A 19,193-nucleotide genomic window follows, 5' to 3' on the forward strand; every position below is an offset into this window, starting at 1 on the left:
TATGAATTTGAAGTGCTATTGTTGAAAAAATGTAGTGGAGCTGACATTTAACATGTTAAACTAAACGGCAATGGGTTAACTGTATTCATAGAAAGAAGTCATCACGGAACAAGGGCTTTTATGGGGCAGGAGGGATAACCTTGAAGCACAAGCATTTTTACAAAATGCATACTCTCCCAAGAATGGCTTAGAATGCTCATTGAAATACAAAAGGCATTAGAAAGGTATATATAATGCATTGCGTTTTGCGTAAGGTAAAGGTAATACATATTTTGCACTCAAGACTGCAATTCAAGGTAGCCACACCAGAGTCTTTTTGAATCGGTGGCCTGGTCACTCAGAGAATTGCAATTGCAAGAATATGCAACTCTCCCATATGGGGACTGAACTTGCAATCTTGGCATTCTCAGCACCATGCTCTAACCAACTGAGCTACCCAGGCTGACGCACAATTGCAATATACAAAGTTAAGCCCAGCTAAGGCCTTCTTTCTGTGGGTTTAAGCATGGACTGCGACCTCTGGAAGGTTTCTATGCATTGTGACTTATCTGCAGCTTATGGGGCAGCTTTCCTTCAGCTCTAGGGACACACCTCTTTGGGACAGAAAAAAATGGGCCTAAAATATGGACCCCATTGAAATACAATGACTCGGAAATAACATACTATGGATTCTCTGTAAAGGCTGGGTAGGCAAACTATGCAGATTCTGGAGAGGAGGACTAGCATGGAAGTAAATGTTGCATTCAGAGGCCTGGGTCTCTTGAAGATGAGAATCTGGGATTCAGACTAGGCTTTGCAGAGGAAGAGTCTTATTTTATACTTCCTACCTTCTATACTGGCAGACTGCTGTTCTTTCCAGAATCTTTATTGTCCTGTCGGCTTAGCATAAGTTCTGGTGTGGATTTCCTGGTGTGAGGAAACCCTGGCCTGGATAAAGGAATGGTTCTGGCACAAGCATGACAGTAAACCTAGCTTTTCCTAAGAGTTAAGAAGTCATTCCAGGGCTGTGTTTGAGTATAGGAAGATTGTAGGCTCAAAAACGTTTGCTCAGCAATGTCAAAGAGTGTAGGTAAACTGCTGCGTTTTCCACAGGGATTTTCCACAAGGACAAAGCCAGCCTGTACTCCAATGGCAGAAAGGAAACCCATCAGAGTTGTTCAATTCTTCCCCCACTAGGTCCCAAGATGAGTTTGTAATGTTTTCCATGAGATACAGATAATAGAGATGTCAGTGGTCAGAGATGTCTCTTATTACATCAGGCCCTTAGCTAATGGTGAAGCACCACTGCGATATCATACCCCCCAACATTTCTCCAATGAAAATAGGGACGTCCTATTTTCACTTTTTGAAATACTGAAACTAGACTCTATATGAAATTTAAGTCCCACTTTTGAGCTTTTTGGGCAAAATCACTTTTTTAAAAGGCTGTTTTAAAGCTTTTTTTAATGGAAAAGCGGCAAAAACAGCACTGCCGACATGGGCTGCCATGAATCTGGATTTTCCCAGACATTTCCCCCCGATTTCCATCCAGACACTGCTGCCAGCTGTGGAATTTCGGATATGTCCAGAAGATATGTAGGCAACCCTACTCGAACCCTACTCCCCACACACTGCAAATTTTGCAAAATCATTCCCTTTGTAGCCTTCTAAAGAAAAATAGCTCAGTAGGCTACGACAAAAATTAAAAAAGCTAAGCCTCCACCCCTGTAATGTGAGCATTGGTAACTGAAAATAATCTGGCAGGACCTGAAATTCACTATAGTCTGTTCTGGTACAGACAGGGGGAGAGTCAGAATAGTTACTGGGGTAAGAGCATACTAAGCCCGAAACGTTTATGGAGGAAAATAACATCTCCAAAGTCAACAGCATGTAGACCTCCTTTTTGTTTTTCATGTGAGTATCTGTATGCAGACATCAGAAAGAATATTTCTGCTTTGATTCATAGCATTTGCAATTGTAACGATATGAGCCTAAACAGGTGAACTGTGGTTTGTGACAGCTAGATTGTTATGAGAGAAACTTCTGAGCCAGAATTCTGATCTCTGGTGAATAGCTCGCCACAGCTCTGTTTATGGAGACGTCCAAGGGTGAAGAACACTAATACAGTTGTCCGTGCACAACTGTAACAAACAATCTGCTTATTGTGTATTTTAAAAAAGCAATTCTTCATGCAGGCTAACAGGTGGCACAAAGTTACTGTAGGCACACTGTTGGAGAAGAACAAACCCCATTTAACGGAGATATTTGCATGGAGAGGCCAAAATTCATTTTTTAAAAAATGATATTGTCAATCCAAACTGTCAATCCCTCATGTTACACAGATTCCTCCTGTCTCTGGACAAAAAACACTTCTGCATGAATGTATGGAATAATCATAATAATAATAATACAAAGAAAAATGATGACCTCACTCTGATCTTTTAAATCATGGTTTTCAAGTTGTATTATCAATGCAACACCCGATGCCAAGTTTGTTTTTTGGATGGGGTTTTAAGTGCGCTATAATTTTTCATACATTTCAGCTTCTCAAGAGGTTATCTAGTTATCTCTCACTTGGACTACTGCAATGCACTCTATGTAGGGCTACCTTTGAAGGTAACCTGGAAATTACAACTGATCCAGAATGCGGCAGCTAGCTGGTTACTGGGAGCGGCCACCAAGACCATATAACACACGTCTTGAAAGACCTACACTGGCTCCCAGTATGTTTCCGAGCACAATTCAAAGTATTGGTGCTGACCTTTAAAGCCCTAAACGGCCTCGGTCCAGTATACCTGAAGGGGCGTCTCTACCCCCATCGTTCTGCCTGGACACTGAGGTCCAGCGCCGAGGGCCTTCTGGTGGTTCCCTTGCTGCGAGAAGCCAAGTTACAGGGAACCAGGCAGAGGGCCTTCTTGGTAGTGGCACCCACCCTGTGGAACGCCCTCCCACCAGATGTCAAAGAGAAAAACAACTACCAGATTTTTAGAAGACATCTGAAGGCAGCCCTGTTTAAGGAAGCTTTTAATGTTTAATAGGTTATTATATTTTAATATTTCGTTGGAAGCCATCCAGAGTGGCTGGAGAAACCCAGCCAGATGGGCGGGGTATAAATAATAAATTTTTGTTGTTGTTGTTGTTGTTTTTGTTGTTGCTAACTGAATTGAAATAAATGGCAATGCTTTCAAGCTATATGCATTAATGGAGAACACAAAGAGTGATTTCATTACAATGTTCCTAAGTCTTAACTTTGCAAGATCTTTTAAGGGAGAGTAGGTGGGAAGACAGCAAGCTAGCCATACAGATGGCTTGAAGTCAGACCCCAGTTACTGAGAAGGGTTAATTAACAGTGACCACAAGCTTTGCCATCTGTTATGAGGTTGCTGCAACCAAACTGTTGCAACACTTGCTTTTTTTCACTGCCCCTTCCCTGCAAACAGGCACCTTCTGTTTGACTGGAAAACCCTTTTATAAAAAGTAGTCTTTCAGCAGTCAAGGTTCTTCATTAAACGACGCTTGCTCTGTTCCAGTTGCGTGTATTCCCAAAAGCTGACGTTCATGTCCCCATTTGGAAACCTGTAGATAAGTATGTCAGAATGACTGCAGTTTAGGAGATTTGATGGCTACTTCATTGCATCCAGTCCTTATGGTACAAGCATGGAGTGTTGTTCAGCCTGCACAGGTATTTCCATTGATTCATCTGGCTGAGAGACTCTTAAGACAAGCACCAGCATGGACTTTTCACTTGGTCAAGGAGAGATTGGAAATGAAAGCTCCCTGCCACTTCTAATTGCTCGCCTTGCAGTTTCATTTGTGAATTACATTGCAAAACTGGGAGCCTTGTATCAACAACCCTTGATAGAGGTTTGGGTTCAGCCCTTCTTGCTGACATCAGATTGCTGCAGTTGCAAGCGAAGCATTGTAACTTTCTACTACCTTGATGGCAGAAAGTGAGGAGGAATTAAAGAACCTTTTAATGAGGGTGAAAGAGGAGAGCGCAAAATATGGTCTGAAGCTCAACATCAAAAAAACGAAGATCATGGCCACTGGGCCCATCACCTCCTGGCAAATAGAAGGGGAAGAAATGGAGGCAGTGAGAGATTTTACTTTCTTGGGCTCCATGATCACTGCAGATGGTGACAGCAGTCACGAAATTAAAAGACGCCTGCTTTTTGGGAGAAAAGCAATGACAAACCTAGACAGCATCTTAATAAGCAGAGACATCACCTTGCCAACAAAGGTCCGTATAGTTAAAGCTATGGTTTTCCCAGTAGTGATGTATGGAAGTGAGAGCTGGACCATAAAGAAGGCTGATCGCCAAAGAACTGATGCTTTTGAATTATGGTGCTGGAGGAGACTCTTGAGAGTCCCATGGACTGCAAGAAGATCAAACCTATCCATTCTGAAGGAAATCAGCCCTGAGTGCTCACTGGAAGGACAGATCCTGAAGCTGAGGCTCCAGTACTTTGGCCACCTCATGAGAAAAGAAGACTCCCTGGAAAAGACCCTGATGTTGGGAATGATGGAGGGCACAAGGAGAAGGGGACGACAGAGGACGAGATGGTTGGACAGTGTTCTTGAAGCTACCAGCATGAGTTTGACCAAACTGCGGGAGGCAGTGGAAGACAGGAGTGCCTGGCTCTCTACTACTACTACCTTAAAAGCCTTGCATCATCATCATCATCATCATTTATTAAATTTCACCTGATCCCAGGGCGGTTCACAACAGAAAACTATAAACTAATATATAATAAAACAAAAACAAACCAATAACCCCCACAAGCCCTTAAATGTTACTCAGCAGAGCGTCTGGCGGAAGAGAAACCTTTGTAATGATGGTGCCAGGTGAGCCTCACTGGGGAGGGCATTCCACAAATGGGGAGCCACTGCAGAAAAGGTCCGCTCTCGTGTTGCCACCCTCCGGACCTGTTTTGGAGGAGGCACATGAAGAAGGGCCTCCGATTATGAAATCAAGGTCCAGGTCAGTTCATATGGAGAGAGGCAGTCCTCGAGGTATTGTGGTCCTGAGCCATTTAAGGCTTTAGAGATGAAAACCAGTAGAGTGGACGCTCAGGTTGCGAACGTGATCCATGCGGGATTCACGTTCACAACCCGCAGCATTCACAACCCACAGCGGTGCGCATGCGCGGGTTGCAATTCAGTGCTTCTGCGCATGCGCGACCCCTGAAACCCAGAAGTAACCCGTTCCAGTACTTCCGGGTTTTGGCAGGTCCGTAACCCAAAAAAACAACAACCTGAAGTGTCTGTAACCCGAGGTATGACTGTACTTCGAATTGGGCCCGTTTAGCATTCGCAACCCAAACTACACCCACCTGCCCCACACCTGATGTCATATGTAGTCTGCAACCGTAGGCTTGGATCTAGAAAGGTATTATTTCCTGTAAAATAAAATTGGCATCAACAGAAATGCACATAAAATAGATACATTATATATAAATATATAGATACAGGGCCGGATTTAGGTTTGATGAGGCCCTAAGCTACTGAAGGTAATGGGGCCCTTTATATGTCAAGCTGTCCTTTGTCAACAACAAATTGTGACTGTTTTTTGCTCAGGCTATAAGAATATTCACAGTTTGGACTTCAGATCAGTTCACATGAACCTACCTGTATCAAGCAGTCTCTAAAACTCCTTGATATTAAATTAAATGCACAAATATACACTTTTATGAGCGGAGAGCTTGGACATTGGCCAACAGTTACAAGCAGAAATTTCCTTGAGCTCAAAATTCTAAGTGCTGTAATGCAAGGTGCAAAATTATTGCTGAATCGCCATCAGTACTTGAGCCTCACTTATGAAAATCATGATATGTATTTTCTTGGGTAGCCCAGCATAGTTAAAATACTTTCTTTGATATTCTAGTGCTGTGGGTCCAGTACTATGACTGCCTTCTTTAAGGTGTTTGATTTCAGCAAGGATGAAAGCTCCGGCCGTACAAAAGAAAGTATGTAGCGTATCAACACGAGCCATCTAATATAGCGCAGTAAGGGTGGGTTGTTGTTTTTAAGTAATACAATCTAATACTTAAGATAATTTGCTATTATATGTACAAAAATACTTGGCGTTAGTTTCAGGTGACATGAAACTTGGGTGATTGACCCTATGCTGAATTTTAATTCCTTTTCCATACATGCTTAAAAAGTGCCAGCATGTTTTGGAACATGTATGCCGGGGTGGACAACCTCTGTCTTGTGGGCCAAATGTGGTCCGCCGGGATGTGTTCCCCAAACTACACCCACCTGCCCCACACCTGTTGTCATATGTAGTCTACAACCGTAGGCTTGGATCTAGAGAGGTATTTTTCCTGTTATGTAAAATAAAATGGGCATCAACAGAAATGCACATAAAATAGATACATTATATATAGATATATAGATATATCTATAAATAGATATATATACAGGGCCGGATTTAAGTTTGATGAGACCCTAAGCTACTGAAGGTAATGGGGCCCTTTATATGTCCAGCTGTCCTTTGTCAACAACTAATTGTCACTGTTTTTTTTTGTGTGTCAAATATATGCTATATGGTAATTTATGGACCTAATATGTATCTAAAGCTATTTGCACATAACAAAATATGTATTTTATCAAAGTAATTGTTGAACTGAAATACAGTTAAGAAGAAGTATATTAATAGTGAAATATAGCCCTATATACAGTATAGAAATGAGCAAACCAGTGATATTTTAGGGAGCAGGCTAGCAGGCGGGGCCCATTACTTACATCACAGGAGCCTACACAACACAAAACACTGTTGCTGTATGTAGGTTTTATTTGATTTGTCTTTTATCTTATATTTTGGAAATGTACATCCAGTTTTTTTTCCTTTAAATTTTTTGGGGGGGCCCAAGAGAGTGGGGCCCTAAGCTATAGCTTGTTTAGCTTATACGTAAATCTGGCACTGTAGATATATAGAGATATATAGATATATAGCATTTTTTAAAAAAACATTCTCCCCAGATATATTGTGACAGATGCAATGAACAATTGTCACAGGATCCGTGGGAGAACAAAAATGAATATATAAACCTAGAGATGTCTTATGTTGCAGAAGTGCAATCTTTCAACCATATGTTCATAGATGGATGCTATACCTGAGGCAGTTCTGAGATGGTTAAGCATCTGCTTATACCTTGGTGGATAGATATCAGCATATTCTAATGCAGGTCACAAGTTCTTGATGATCTGCTTTTGCCTAAGGGGCTCAATTTAAAAAGAGGTCTGAGTGTTTTTCAAGTGGTGTGGCTCAGAGGATTCTTCTTGTAAATATACAAAATTACAGCTGACAGTTTTCTAGTTGCAAAGTGTGATGCGAAAAAAGCATTTAAAAGATAAAGAACTGTAATTACAATCCTCAGAATACATCCTGTTGCTGAACCTTTCACCTGATGAACACACCACAAACTTGTTTCCCAGAATATGCATTTGGTGGACTGATAGCTAGGCACAACATCCTCAACTGTCTCACTGTAGTTTAGTTGCCCTCACGAAATCCTAGTATATTAGGTGATCTGTAGGGTCACAAACCCACAATCTGTTAATTCTTAATGATTGATCTGCACTCGTTGTGACTTGTCTTGCTTTTGCTGCTGTATTTTAAATTTATGGATTCTCCTTTCGCCTTGCATCCACTCCCTAGTTGTCCATCTGTTTGCTAGCACTCCTCAACGTTTTTCTTTCTTTCTCAAGGGCAAGACTTTTGAAATGAAACACTTTCCCCTCTTACACAACTGTATGGACAGAGACACCATCTTCTCTAGATGATTGAGGGGGTCTGACACGATAACTTGACATCATGCAAGCGGTGTAGCAAGCATCCAGGGGGCACAGCTATATTATTTGCTAAAACAGAGCATTTCTTAAAATAGAGCATGTTTGCAGAACATATGGAAGAGTGCCCTTCCCTAAGAAATCAAGGTGTTTCTCAGGCAACATTAGGTCTATGGAGATAGCTGAAGTTACTTTTGGTTCCTTCCATGAGCCGATAGCTCAGCTGATAAAGCACGAGACTTTTAATCTCAGGGTTGTGGGTTTGAGTCCCACGTTGGACGAAAGATTCTTGCATTGCAGGGATTTGGACTCGATGATCCTTGTGGTCCGAACTCTTTGATTCTATGATTCCTATGATCTCATCCAGCCCCTTTCTGGAGTTCTGATAAGGCAGATACCACTCTGCTCTTTGGAAATGTTATGATTGTCACCTTCTGTTTTGAGCATCATTCCATGACGCAAAGCCAATGCAAAGCACCATCTGTAATTTCCATACACTGGATCGAGCCAAGCGATAATTCTACAAAGAAGTATTCCCCCGAAAGTAGATTTCAGTTCTACAGCATTCCATACCCTTCTTTTGTCCCTAGTTAGGGAGTTCATCATCTTGTGTGTACGCACAACATGTAACACATCACTTGTTCTCCATTTGGATGTTTCCCTTGGGGGTTTCTGCATATAGCTTGAGATACATGAAAGGAACAGGGTGTAACAGGAGGCCACAGAGTGCTTGCACCGTCATCAGACGGCCTCTTCACTTAAAAGGATTTATTTATAGGACAAGTTGGTCGGTCGCTGTGTCACATGACCACGTGGGGAAACAGACCACAACTCAGCTTTAGGAAGAAGGCCATTCCCTCAGGAAATGGATGAATTTTGAATGACCTAGCTGGAGGGCCAAGTTGCTATAGTGATTAAAAGCATGGAGGCAACTGAAGAGAGATCATCATTGTTGTGTGATGACTCGGGGAGGACCCAATATTGGAGCATGCATTGCTAATATTTCATCTTTGGGGGATGAGGGATGGACTGCAGTCATTGCTCTGAGTAAACCACCGCCAGTCGCAGAACAGTAGCAGAAATGCTGACCACGTTTGCGCTCCTAATAAGCTCTCTCTCGACAAATCTAATGCGGACGCTCGCTGCTGTTTCAGTCTCCCTTTTTGTAGTAGAACATTCTTCAGATTTCAATCTCTCTCTCTCTCTCCTTCTCTCCAATGCCCTGCTAGGCTACTGGTAATCTACTGCTAATCCTTTCTCCTCAGTAGCCACATAAAGAAATAAAAAGATGCCAGTTTGTGGCTTAGGCAGGCTACATTGAGGAAACCTCCACATTGCTGCCAAGATTTTCCATCTGCCACCTTACAGGCGCAGGTGCCAGGGAGTCTCCTCTGTACACAAAGCATGATAATAAAATACAAAGGACCAATGTGCAGTAATAATTGCTAAACACACAGAAAGAGAGGCAAGAACTTTCTCCTTTTTTATATATGAAAGTTTACTTAAGTCTGCGGAGATTTGCATACAGATGGCTAGGTCAGAGCACTGTGTGTGCTGCCTGGCCTACCCAGGGCAGGGTGCCTTTATAAGCACACACGGCTTTTACTATAGCATAGTGTTGTGGAGAGGCCTCATTCGGCACATACTGAATAGTCATTCAAGTAGCTTGCTTTGAAATGAGAAAAGACCTTGGATGGGAGGGTTGGGGGGGGGGGAGAGGGAGGGAGGGAGCCAGAGTAAAAGAAAGCAAATTCTTTTCTTTGTGAGACAGAGGAGGAGTGTTGGGAAAGGGGCCAGAGGACTTAAAGAATGTGGGTTAGCAACCAGGAATTAAGAGGAAAGTTTCTGTGGAGACACACAATTAGATATGTGGCATTCACCCTCTCCTTCTAGTGGGCAACAAGAGCAAGCACATTTCAAAGGGTTCATGGTGTGCATTAAAAGAGAGAGAGAGAGAGCCCTGTTTCTTAAGCTATAAAGATAAGTATAACTGCCTGGAAATAACACACACACACACACACACACACACACACACACACGGGTTAACTTAAAAGCAGCAAGAAAGTTCTTCCAGGTGATGGCACAAAGCTAATAATGAACCACCCCAGATTCCATCCTGCCAGCCCAAGGTTTGGTCCCTTGCTGCCTAGCTTGCTTTTACAAGCGAATAAATAAATAAGTAAATGATAAAACAGTGTCTGCGATCTGCTGACTTCGCTGAAAGCATTGTGAATGATGCTTGGTACTGATTTATGAAATGTCTTGTTGGCACATGCTTCCTTGGCAAGGACAGGCCTGTACACAAAGGGACTGAGGGTTGCCTTGTAGACTGGTGCCATCGAGAAGGACCCTGCCTTGGACAACCATATGTTGAGCACCTTGCGAACTGGACAGACCTCAGATAGTAAAAAATTGAGACCTTATCCCAGGTTTTATCTTCAGCATTAAAAGTCCACCCAAAGAATCCAGCCAAGCCTTCTCATCGCCTTCCATGTAACGAATGGGCAGTTGCAACAGGTTTTCCTCCGCCATCTTGGGCAGACTGTGTGAGGGATCTTGTATGAGGGAAAGCCCACAAAGGCATTCTGATTTGTTTTTAAGTTTTCAGGATGTCTTGGCCTGGCCAGGAGGAGAGTCACTGTATCATTCATCATTATGAATGGTGTCACAGGTCCTATCCACTAGGTGGACATGACACTCGGCCACATTCCTCATAGACCTGTCAATAGTTGGGGAAGAAGCATTTTCGTGGGAATGTCAGGACCTTCCTAGTGCTGAGAATGTGTGGCGTCTCCAGAACATAAGTGTGTTATAAAATGTGTGTTTTGTTATGTTTTTGGCTTTGCGGTTGTCATTTGGCAGACATTTTCTAAGCCTTAAAATCTAGGCGAAGATGAACGTCTGAACAGACCCTTCTTGAGCAAAAAGCGAGGAGCTGTCCATTTCACATATTTACAAGATGCCAAAGTACATTTCAGGATTTGATTTGTGATTTTGAAAAGCTTTGGTTCTGTTTTCAAAGACACAGCCGGCTCTTACCTAGGCAAATCTAAGCACTTTGACATGTCACTGATTTCACTAAACGAATATCCAACTCTCCCTCTTTCAGGTCCATGAGATCTAATACAGGGTTATCTGGATCATGTCCCTTGGGTTGTATCTAGACGAAATTAGCTGCACACAGCTCCCACTGAAACCAAAGTGAAAATTATAACCAAGTCTCACTGAACTAAATGAAACTAAGAGCAGGGAGGAGTGTGAGAATGTGTAGCACAGCAAGCCTAACATTCAACAGCTTGGTGGCTTGCTGGGGTGAAAGGTGGTAGGAACTTTACTACTACTTTTACAATTATTATTATTATTTATTAGATTTCTTACCCGGACTTCATCATAAGGTCCCAGGCACATTATAACCATGAAAAAACAAAATATTAAAATCAGTTTAAACATTTTTGCCAATCAGAAGAATGCATTGCATCCTTTAATAAATGTATATGTTCGTGTGCATATCACTTTCTTCCCCTACCCGACTAGTATACCCTCACTTTAGGTGCTGATGAACTCTTTACACAAGGTAGTTGTGAGGATTACCCAGGAATTCTGCATTAAAACCCCAAGGCATAATTATGAACCCAGACTGGAGCAGCAAGCTGCCAAACTATGTTAATTTCCTGGAGAGTACACCCATTTTCTAGAAGTGGAGGGGAAAAGCAAGGCTAGAAAAGACATCTCTAGTGAAAATTTAAATAAATCTGAAATTGGTGGTCTGAACGTGACAGGATTGCATTTATATCCATACTATTAAAAAAAATTATTTCAGTTTTAAAATTTGCATGGAAAAAGTAGTATTCCAGGTTAGAAGCTAAGCTAAACAAGAAGCCAGATTTCTTCAAGGTGACATGGTCATTTTGCATCTAGTTGCTGACTTAGGCATGCCTGCCAGTATCTGATTTATGATTTGCCATTGCGGGTGCCAGCTCTGCGGTTGGTGGAACCATAACATTAAATTCATTTTGTCACCTTGTTGTGCGTAACTGTGTATGTGCTTGGTGTGGTCGGTATCCCAGCAATGCCAATGGCAAACACCCCCCCCCCCTGATTTTAGTGGATCTGGCTTGCGACTGCAATTTCTCCCCACAAAAAACCCAGGCGTATGCCAAACCCAGCCATCGCTTGCTTCTCTGCGGAGCACCTAATGCCCTGGAAAGGGAACAAATATGACTTATTTCTGTCCTGAATATATATTTTCATAAACTTTATGGCCGCAATCCTGCATAGCATTGTACACACATAAATCCCTTTCATTCCAGCAACGCTTGCCTATCTGTAACTGTGCGCAGGATTGTAGCCTATGACTTCAGGGTGTGTGTGTTCCCCCCCCTCTCCCCCCCTCCATTCCTAAGGTTAAGTCTTACATAATCACATAACATTTTACAAGCCAACTGAGTAAGGCAAGAGAAGGGCGGAAGAGAGTGGGGGGAGTTAGCCATGGACAAAATCCAGACTCTTGAATAGTCCTAACTGCTAAATTTCCATATAAATGATCCCTTTAGGAGTTAGGCATTTACTTCCAAGGCCTTCCTGGTCTGTGAGGTCTGAAATTATGCCAGTCTGGGGTTCAAAGCAATCTCAAGATCTCTAAGAATTTCCTAGAACCATGTGCCCCTGGGCACCGCTGAATACATTAGGAGGGGCGGGGAGGAATTCGTGGCTTTTCTGTTGTGCTAAAAACACAAACAAAGCTTGCCCAACGGAATGGCCTCCCTGCTTCTCCCCTCGAATGTTGTTCTGGGGGTTCTCCTGACACCATCACCCCCGAGCAGATTTGGGGGGCACACAGGGGGGGTGCAGAGGGGGAAAGCCCCATGTGTTGGCAGGAAACATTGCACTGGTTTCTGCTAGCTGACCTAGTTGGCTGATTCCAGTTCTGTTTTTCCCAAATCCCACCATATACAGTTAAATCTCAAATGTTGCAAAATACTACAAAATGATCCCTTTTTTAAAAAAAGTATTCAGGATGTTATGTATTATTTTATAAAACTATTTCTCTGCTTTCTTTCACTTCAGAGTGCACTGAGGCAGCTTAAAGGTAAAGGTAAAGGAACCCCTGACCATTAGGTCCAGTCGTGCCCGACTCTGGGGTTTTGGCGCTCATCTTGCTTTATTGGCCGAGGGAGCCGGTGTACAGCTTCCGGGTCATGTGGCCAGCATGACTAAGCCGCTTCTGGCGAACCAGAGCAGCGCATGGAAACGCCGTTTACCTTCCCGCTGGAGCGGTACCTATTTATCTACTTGCACTTTGATGTGCTTTCGAACTGCTAGGTTGGCAGGAGCAGGGACCGAGCAACGGGAGCTCACCCCGTCGCGGGGATTTGAACCGCCGACCTTCTGATCGGCAAGTCCTAGGCTCTGTGGTTTAACCCACAGCGCCACCCGCGTCCCTGAAGCAGCTTACAACTAGTTAAATACATAAATAATACCCCGCCCATCTGGCTGGGTTTCCCAGCAAAATATAAAAAATTACAAAAAGTCAAACATTAAAAGCTTCCCGATACAGGGCTGCCTTCAGAAAACTGTGTAGTTCTTTATCTCCTTGACATCTGATGGGAGGGTGTTCCACAGTATGGGTGCCACTGCTGAGAAGGCCCTCTGTCTAGTTCCCTGTAACTTCACTTCTCACTGTGCGGGAACCACCAGAAGACCCTTGGAGGCAAACTTCAGTGTCCTGGATGAGCAATGGGGGTGGAGATGCTCTTTCAGGTATACTGGGCCAAGGCTGTTTAGGGCTTTAAAGGTCAGCACCGACATTTTGAATTGTGCTCGGAAACGTACTGGGAGCCATTGAATATCCATTAGGACCGGTGTTACATGGCCCAGTCAACAGTCTAGCTGCCGTAGTCTGGATTAGCTGTAGTTTCCAAGTTACCTTCAAAGGTAGCTCCATGTAGAGTGCATTGCAGTAGTCCAAGCAGTTCTTTATTGGCGTTCTATGAGCACTGTAAGAAGCCCCACCATATTTTGCACCAGCTGCGAGTCCAAACTTATCATAAGGTATGTGCCAATGGGGCCATAAGGATACCAATGGTCCAGGCTAGAGGTTACCACTGTGCTGAAGGTATCTAATGAACATAGCAACCATTGCTGCCCATAGCCACTGATGTCACTTTTGAGAGCCAGTGTGGTGTAGTGGTTAAGAGTGGTAGTCTCGTAATCTGGGGAACCGGGTTCGCGTCTCCGCTCCTCCACATGCAGCTGCTGGGTGACCTTGGGCCAGTCACACTTCTTTGAAGTCTCTCAGCCCCACTCACCTCACAGAGTGTTTGTTGTGGGGGAGGAAGGGAAAGGAGAATGTTAGCTGCTTTGAGACTCCTGAAGGGGAGTCTCTTCTTCTTCTTCTTGTGTCTCTGGTAGCATTGTTGGATCTAGGAGCACCCCAAATTATTCGCTTGCTCCTCCAAAACATGTCCACCATTGTATCCAGGCATCAGTTCAGAACATTTGTGTGTGTGTGTCACACTAATTAAACCCACAATATTCCCAAAGCAAGACTAAATACCTTCTCAGCTCTTTCACCTGATCTCCCCGCTGTCGTTTTTTGAGCATGTTGCGCTTTATTTTCTCATGATAAGATGTCTGAAAAGAATCATTTTCCAGAATGAATTCTCTCCCTTTTCACTCTGAAGGGGGAAAAGATTCGGCCATGAAAGCAACCGACAAGCTATAGAAAGGCCTCTTCGTGATATTTCGCTTAAAATCACAAAGCAATCAGGAATTTGAAATGACAGCCTCTCATTCTTATGACTGATTTCACATAAGCGCTGAAACAACTCCAAGAGATGAATTCTATTTTTTAAAGGGGGAAAATGATGCTTGTTATACAGTAAGTAAGCAAAAGCCAAAATCAGATTCCAAACCTTGAGGTACTTAAATAAAAGAAGAATGTACTTGAGTGCAACACCTTGCAAAGGAGATTGCTTTTCCCCGCAACTATAACTGAAATGTGTAACATGCCTTTCATCTGTACATTATTTAATAGGTAAAGTATCTAGGATGGTTATCACTGTGTTTAGCAGTTGCTGCATTGATGCCATTTGGAGCATATCATCCAGTTTCCAGATGATCTAGCAGCTATGCCAGCATATGGAAATCTACGGGAGAGGGGATTGCTGTGTGTTTAATTAGTGTGCCACTGGAAAAACAGAGATTTGCTATATCTAAATGTGAAAATGTGAGGGTGAGATTAAAGATAGGTAATAAACAGACAGACAGATAGACAGACAGACAGACAGATATAGATAGATGGATCGAGATAGATAGATAGAGGTAAAGGATAAAGGACTACTGGACGGTTAACTCCAGTCAAAGGTGACTATGGGGTTCAGCGTTCATCTCACTTTTCAGGCCGAGGGAGCCGGTGTTTGTCCACAGACAGCTTTCTGGGTCATGTGACCAGCATGACTAAACTACTTCTGGCGCAATGGGACACTGTGACAAGTGCCAGAGCACATGGAAACGCCATTTACCTTCCCGCCACAGCAGTACCTATTTATCTACTTGCACTGGTGTGCTTTCAAACTGCTAGATTGGCAGAAACTGGGACAGAGCGACGGGAGCTCACCCCATCGCGTGGATTCGAACTGCTGACCTTCCGATCGGCATGCCCAAGAAGCTCAGTGGTTTGGACCACAGTGCCACCCGCATCCCTAATGATAGATAGATAGAGATAGAGGTACAAGAGCAGTACATTAATGGAAGTGGCTTGCTTCTGATGTGTGCTCACTGCTACATCAGCCATACTGCTCTGTTATTCAAAGTTTAATTTTGCCATGGCATGAATTGTCCACTGACAAGGAATACTGATTAAACAGACAGTCAAGGTAACAGATTACATTTGGATAGTCTTCTCATGCTTGCCTGCAAAGAGGGAGGAGACCATTTAACTAATTTGCCCAGTCTGAGTGTGGTATGTGGGTCAAAAGGTATGGAGTACAATTCCACTTCACTGCCAGAAAGAACACTCCAGCTGCCCTGGGATTGCAGAGCTGAATCAACTGAGCTATCCAGAGCCTGGAAGGGAGAAGGAGTCCAGAAAGAGGGGAGTATACTGGCCTATAGGATGACTTTGTTCCCTGTTGGGTACCTTAGTGTGGATAGGGTTGCACTCCTAGAAAGCAGCGTTTTCATCTGGCCAGAGAAAGAAGTGCTTTGTTTTTGTAGCCGGCTAGGAGAAAGGACAGGAGTGCTCACGCCGTTCTAGGACTAGCACACAGCCAGCCTGCATGTCTGCTTGGTCAGCTTGCGTATTTATAAATAGTCCATGGTTCTCATAAAGAGAAAGCAGCATGCAAACGAGGCCTAGGACTTCCTGCTGCTTTTGGGTGTGGGGAGCATGTCATTTTCCTTTGACAAATGGTGGAGGGAATGAAGTAATTTCTGGCTACACGGTCTGCGGCGGCAGCCACTGGCACTGGCAGTCAGTGGCTGTTTGGCGCTGTGCAAGGGGGTCCTTTTTTCAGAGGAAGAAAAGTGGGGAGAGTGCCAATGTATTGGGAGGTCCGGTGGAACGCTATCACTATGCAACCTTATGCCAACAAATCAGGGCATGATCCTGCAACCATGCCGCAGCTATGTAGGCCTGGGTTTGGACACTGCCTCAGCCGGGGAGGGCGGAATACAAATAAAAATTTATTATTGTTATTATTATCATTAGCTGTCTACAAAACCAGTTTCTGTACTCCACTCTAAGTTGCATCATGGTAGAAAAGGTGGGATCTAAATGTAAGAGCTGTTAAGGAGAATGACTGCTGTTTAAAGGCAAGTAGGTAAAACATCAAGGTTCTTCCTTACTGACTATCAAACAGAACACCAGTGTAGTTCTTGAAGTGAGAAAGCATTGGTCTCCAGATATTGGAAAGTAATTGACCAAACACCAGTGTAGTAACTCCCACCAAAAAGATTGCCCAAAGTTGTTGAGCTTTTTTGGGGGGAGATAACCCTATCCATCCTGCCAACCTAGCAGTTTGAAAGCACGAAGTGCAAGTAGATAAATAGATACCACTCTGGCGGAAAGGTAAACGGTGTTTCTGTGCACTGCTCTGGTTCACCAGAAGTGGCTTAGTCATGCTGACCACATGAGCTGTACGCCGGCTCCCTCGGCCAATAAAGTGAGATAAGCGTCGCAACCCCAGAGTCGGCCACGACTGGACCTAATGGTCAGGGGTCCCTTTACCTTTACCTAACCCTATCCAAGCTGGGCACATGGCAGAGATGGTTGCTTCTTCCCCCTAAAGCCCCTGGGCCACCCACCAGCACTTTTTTCAAACATAATTGCTGGGATGATAGGCAAGTGCATGCTTTTGCATAGTTGCAATATGTGTCTGGTTCTGGTGTTTGCATGCGGGATCCAGAACAGTTTCTCTGGTTTGCAAATGTGCCTATAGGTTAAAAATTAAGTTGGCAACCCCTAAATTAAGAGTGTTGAACAAGGGCCAGGGACACCTTTCTGTCCAAATCCTCACACACCCATGAAGCTCACTACTGGTTCAAATTACACTGGAAGAATCTCGAAAAACAAAAGCCGCAACAGAAAACAAACTGGAGTGAAAGTCACATTGAACTCAGTGAGGTTTACCTTCCAGGAAAACATGCTGTGAACTAGGCTAAGTGTAATTTCTGTGTGTGTGTGTGTGTGTATGTGTGTTTGTGTGTGTGTGTGTGTGTGTGTGTGTGTGTGTGTATGAGTTGTACAACATCTGAATATACAATTGTCTTTAGAAAAAGGCCCTTGAGATTTGTTCACCACCACTGTCCAGTTTATACACACCTTATTTAAGTAGATCCAAAGGGAACCTCAAAACTCTTGCTGCTAATGATGTTGCCTGTTAAAAATTGGGCAATGCTACCTGCAAATGCGCCTCACTAAGTAACTGTGGAGATGCCAATTTTAAGGTAATTAATAAAAAAAAAGCAACTCCACTAATCAGCATCCCCTTTGATCTGTTTAACCCCAAAGGTCAACACATCCTGACCCCATCAATGCTCTTGCTCTGCAGTTGCCCGGCTTGGGTCATTTCTCCCATTGTTTTATTCATCCCGTATTAACTTCAAAACGAAGCAGCAAGGTTCCAGTGTACCTTGCAAATCCTCCTGATCTCACAATAGGTGAAGGCTCATTGTTTCCCTCCAAATCGGTCCCCATTGTGCCCATTCAGCAAAATCGTTCATTTCCTCAGTCTAATGACTGCATCCTATTCCAGACTGAAAGCATTTTGTCATTCTGACGGTAGAGGATATTCAGGCCCTTTGATCTTACCTGTTATTGCTTTCAGTTCTTCAGCTACTGAGCTGGGAAAAGAACTGTGCTTAAGCTGGAAGCCAGTAAGTAAGTGTGTGTGAGTGAGTGAGTGAGAGGGGGACTTGCATGAAATACCATTTATATACCTTTTTTATTACAATATCATCGTGAAGCTGTAGCCACTGACATGCAGAAGCGTGCAAACCCTTTTTTTCCCCCGTTTGAAAGAGGCTTTTGAAGGTTGAGGTATTCCAAAGTACTTAGTGCGGGCTGACAATCGCCACCGCTGTAATGAGCTCCCATTAAAAGTAAGCCTATTACTTGGGAGAGATGGGCACTATCCTGCCAAAGGGAAGCACATTTTAAGTCCGACAGGAAGCTTGCAGCCAAAAGGGTTTGCTGGTTAATTCAGATCAGCGTGTGAATTTCTGCACCCAATTCCCCTTTATCATTGTCAAGTCACACTACCACATCCATGGTAGAAGCTGCAGCCTTTAGAGTTCTCTCTCTTATGAGCTAAATGGACAGGAACATCTAAATGTTTAGACCTGCCATTCATATGTCCTCCATAGGGCACAGTACCCAAGTGATATCTTCATAACCTCATCTACCTGTCTTTCCCAAAGTTTTTTTCCTTGTTTTGCCCCTAAGTTTGCACTCCCCTGTTTAGCTCTTGGTTGCATAGCACCTGAGGTTTTCACCCCAGCCAAACTGACAATTATCTCTTGCCACAGAAGTTTGACTGCAATACTTCATAGCTGATTACTTTGCTTCTTGAACACAGAATAGCCCATAGCATCGCACCAGCTCAGCCAACAAGTCTCAGATGCTTCACTGCCACAAAGCCCACTGTGGGTGTATAAAATCTGTTGTTCTGAGGTCGCACAAAGTATGGCTGTTCTCAAGAAAGGGTAGGGCTACAAAGCATGAGCAGCATAAATGTTTCTTACTTCTAAACACTAAGTCAAACTCTGCGTTTTTCTTATTCCTGTCAGAGATTATGAAATACATTTCTTTACATGAAAGGAACATCCATTTGCCGGTTTTGATTCTTCTGTTAAGAATTAAATTGCTCATGATCGAGGTGTTCAAAACAATACCAGGAACTGGGTTTCTCCATATGTAA

The sequence above is a fragment of the Podarcis filfolensis genome, assembly GCF_964270895.1.
Source record: "Podarcis filfolensis genome assembly, chromosome: 3".
Taxonomy (NCBI): Eukaryota; Metazoa; Chordata; class Lepidosauria; order Squamata; family Lacertidae; genus Podarcis; species Podarcis filfolensis.